This window comes from Prosopis cineraria, unplaced genomic scaffold (assembly GCF_029017545.1).
Source record: "Prosopis cineraria cultivar Desert tree isolate PC_DT_omini unplaced genomic scaffold, ASM2901754v1 PC1132, whole genome shotgun sequence".
Taxonomy (NCBI): Eukaryota; Viridiplantae; Streptophyta; class Magnoliopsida; order Fabales; family Fabaceae; genus Prosopis; species Prosopis cineraria.
In genome coordinates this window covers 6,119-10,707 of record NW_026556457.1, presented here as the reverse complement: position 1 = coordinate 10,707, position 4,589 = coordinate 6,119, and the positions used below count along the sequence as shown (strand labels likewise).

The window sequence follows — 4,589 nt, the reverse complement described above, 5'->3', positions numbered from 1 at the left end:
TCCCTTTACTTGCTTAGGGACCACTTGTGCTTGTGGAAAAGGAAGCTTCTTCATAATCTCTTGACTTTGCTTTCCTTCTTCCTTCCTTGAACTCTCCTTTCTTGTTTCACTTTGCTCGGCCTCTCCCTCTTTTTCCTTACTAAACAACTCGGCCATAGTCCCCTTTTCCACCTTAGATGGTGGTTGCTCACATATGATCTCCTCAATGTTTTCATCCTCATCATCTCTACAAAAAGATGCATCATTAGGAGCAAAAGAAGAACTAGAAACATTAACATCAATTGAAGAATTTAAAGAGGGCTTCTCGGCCTTCCCTTGTCTTTTGTCTTCTTGTACTCTTTCTCCCAACTCCTTGCCACTCCTCAATGTGATAGCATTAAGATTAGCTTTAGGATTAGCAACGGTGTTGGATGGTAATGTAGAGGCTTGAGCATTGGCTGCACTTAATTGGTTAGCAAGCATATTCATTTGAGAAGTAAGGGCATCAATTTTAGAGTTCATGTTCTCACACTTGTTACCCATACTCTCTACCTTGTTCCCTAAGCCATCATACATGTTTTTATACAAAGAGTTCATTTCAATCAACTGCTTACGTAACACATTCACATCATTAGAAGAGTTCGAATTAGAAGAACTCTCAATTGGAACAAGCCTCCTATCACTATAAGAATTAGAAGAAGGTGTAAGAGAATTACCACTTGGATTGTAGCTTTGAGAAGAGCTACCTTGAGACAAATGAGGTGGAGGGTCACGGCCAAAGGTGTTTTGATAGGATCCTCTTTGTTGATTGTCTTGTAAAGCCACATTTGGATTTGAATAGGAGAAATTAGGATGGTCTCTCCATGAAGGGTTGTAAGTATTAGAATAAGCTCCTTGCCCTTGCCTCCCACCATAGGATTGTTTTCCATTGTAGATAGCATTTACTTGTTCAAACTTAATAGGACAATTGCTTTCTACATGCATAGGTGAGTCACAAAAAGTACAAGAATAAGGGACAAGTGCTTGAGAAGTACTTACATTGCTCACTTGAGATATTTGTGGAGCCAACATTCTCCCAATCTTGGCAGCTAGCAAGTCCACATATGAATCATTAAGAACTGAGGAACCTACCATATTCACATTTCTCTTTTCCCTTGTAGAGTATTGAGCACCACTTGAAGCCATCTTGTCAATTAGTTCCCAAGCCTTTAAGGAAGTGAGGTCAATCAAGCATCCACCACTAGCGGCATCAATGTTAACTTTGTCTCTTGGAATCAAGCCCTCATAGAAATATTGGACTAAATTCTCACTAGAAATTTGATGGTGTGGGCATTTAGCCAAAAGGCCTTGGAATCTAGTCCAATACTCATAGAGACTCTCATCCTCTCCTTGTTGGACCCCATAGATTTGCTTTCTCAAATTGGTGACCTTGGAATTTGGAAAGAATTTATCTAAGAAGAGTCTTCTTAGCTCAGCCCATGTGCTCACTTTCACATAAGAAGGGTAGTTGAAATACCATTCCTTTGCTAAACCTTCAAGAGAAAATACAAAAGCCTTAGCTTGAACATCATCAACATTTACATGCATAGGCTTCATAGTATCACAAACCAATAGGAAAGTATGCAAAAACCTATGACAATCCTCTCCTGGTAACCCATGAAATTTAGGCAATGCATTAATCAAGGAGGATTTAATTTCAAATTGAACATTAGTAGGAGGAACATATAAGCCATAAGGATTATCATGCCAATTAGGTTGAGTTAATTGCCTAATGCTCCTCTCCTCTCTAGGGTTATGCAAGCCTTCAAATTCATTATTAACATGGCCATCATCATGCAAATTCTCATTCCCATTCCCATGGCCCTCATTATGCACATGCTCATGTCCTAAGATACCTTCCATTGTTGAATTACAAACCAAATGAGAATCAAGAATAGGTTGTGATCTTCTCAATCTAGAAATAGTTCTTTCAATTTCTGGATCTAATTCAACAAAAGAGGTATGTTTTCTTCGGGTCATGCACTAATCAAGCTCAAGAAAATTAAGAACAAAGAACAAACTAAACTAAAATGCAAATCAACATGAAACAATTCAAAACACACAAAAGCAAGAGAAATAATTTTTTTATTTTTTTTATTAAACTCAATAGCAACAAAATGAAAAAAAAATAACACCAAACAAGTAGAAAGAGAGTTAGAAATGCTCAATCAAGAAGCTTTGGCAATTCTGGAATTCGCACAGTAGGCTCTCTGGAGACAGTGAACTTGTGAATTTTCTATCAGCAAATCCACATGATAAATTCCCCTGAAACTTTTATGAGAAACACAAGAGATATACAGGAAAATTATATAAAACTTTTAGATTAAAAATCCTTCCCAATCGTTCCCAGAATTTTTCACAAGTTGGTCCTCAAGTCTGGAGAAACAGGATTTCGTCCAGAAGACCTTCAGAGCTTCTAACAAACTTTCAAATAGGAAAATGGAAAAATTGAAGAAAATCCTAAACACAAGAAACAAAGATAAGACAGCGATAAGAAAAATGAAACTGGAATCAATCAATTTGAACGCACAAAGAGGAAGATATGCTAACTCAAAGTTGAAACAGGGTTTTGGAATCCTCTGTAATGGCTCCCTGGACCTTGTTAGATTGTAAAATTTCCACAGGACACTTCCCACGTCCAAAATTGACCAAACCAATTTTAAAGTGAAGCTAGGATATAGAGCTTTCAATGAAATAAATTCCACGTTCAAATTCCCTCAGACTCATTCCCAGTTAATTTTTCAATTTCAGACAGAGACACTAGAAACAGAGTATTTTCAGCTCTACACCAAACCAACGAAAATTGCACTAAATTTTTTTTTCTTTTTCAAAACAGAATAAAAACACTCAAAACACACAAAAAACACTAAACAAGACACAAAAAACAAATTTTTATAATTTTTCAAAAGATTTTCCAGGAACACTAAAAATGTAAATTAAGTACTAAACAACCTTAGAATTAAACTTAAACCATTCCCCGGCAACGGCGCCAAAATTTTGATAGGAAATTAGTCGCTTATCCTCAAAATTACACTAAAGCTAACCCTAATGCAATATAGGGCCAACCCTAGGTCATCTCCCAAGGAATGGTTTTAAGTCTAATTGAAAGTTATCTAGTGAAATAAATCAACCAAAGTTTGTAGGAATTTAGTTATCTAGCTAATTATCTAAACTAATTACCTAATGTGCAAGTAATTAAAATGCTAGTGAAAGTGAGTGAAATGAACTTCCCTTTTTACAATAATGGAACCCTAGAGATTAGTTGATTTTGGACTCATTATCTTCTCATGATTAGGCTAAGTTTAGCTTCCCTTTCCTCTTGACTAAAGCTGTCATGACTTAAGAAAATTATCCTAAGCCAATTAACCTAATTAGCTAACCTCCCTAGGTCTTAGATTAAAGTCCCTAGTTCAATTAACCAATTGGTGAAGACATTAGCCAAGTGATTCACTCAAAATCCTCTCTCAACAGCCATGGTCAAACACATAAATTGAGCAACCACAAGATTATGTCAAGCTACTCAACAACACAAGCATTAACACCACAAGATTATGTCAAGCTACTCAACAACACAAGCATTAACACCACAAGATTATGCAATATTAACACAAGAAATTCACTAATTGAAAAACACAAGATTATGTGCCAAACAAAGAGTGGCAAAATTCAGTCATGGCTGTCCAAGGAAGAAATTAAATGAAACAATCCTCTCTCTTTACATCAACATCAAATTCAAATTAGAATTTATAAGCTAAGATGATTAAACCCTAGATTAAGGAATCTAACCATCTAGTAAAAAGAGAAGAGGATAGGAAACAAAAGAACTTAGCCAATTTGAAGCTCAAGACTCATCCTCCATCTTCATCTCTCTAGGATTCCACAAAGAAACTTAGCCAATCTTCATCTTCAAGAACCCTAGTGATTGCTTGTGAAGGCCAAACTCCATAGCTCTTGAATGATGGAAATGAGCTTCAATCCTTGTGAAAATGGAAGGGATGGAACGAAAATGAAGAGAGGAGAAGAATGGTATGAGTTTTGTGGAGGTTTGGTGGCTGAAAATGGAGGTTAGGGTGCTGGAAAATGAAGAACAAAAGAGAGAAAATGAAGAACACTATGAACAAGAGAGAGAGAATGTGGAAGATGAATGAGATATGTGTTGGATCCCATTTGGGACTTAAAATGGCGTGCTCCTTGGTGTCTCCCATCAGCTGAAGCTTAATTAAAATAAGGAAAAAGAAATTAAAATGTAAATGGGAGCCTTGTCACACTTGCAAGGTGGCAACTTCCTATTGGTTTGTAGATGATTCCAATGTGTGCCTAATTTCCCATGTGTCATCCACATCATTTTAGCTGATCTAATCCCTCAAAATAATCATAATTCACGTGCAAACCATCAGCCATTGTCCTCAAGGAGTGTTGACCTCAATTGCCCAATTGATGCACAAGTCACATGCCACCTATGTCACATAAATCACATAATTCAATTAAATAGCATATGATATAATAAAATCTAATCATGTCCAGAATTAAATTCATAATTAGAAGGGAGAATTTATTAAATTAACCAAGTT

At 36.3% G+C, this 4,589-nt stretch overlaps 1 non-coding gene across 1 annotated transcript; it reads left to right on the top strand.

The window, feature by feature from the left end:
- The first annotated feature begins 1,294 nt into the window (after positions 1–1,294).
- LOC129299356 (small nucleolar RNA R71) lies at positions 1,295–1,401 on the top strand. Its single transcript, XR_008590548.1, has one exon. It is a non-coding gene; the product is annotated as a small nucleolar RNA R71 (small nucleolar RNA).
- Positions 1,402–4,589: the final 3,188 nt, after the last annotated feature.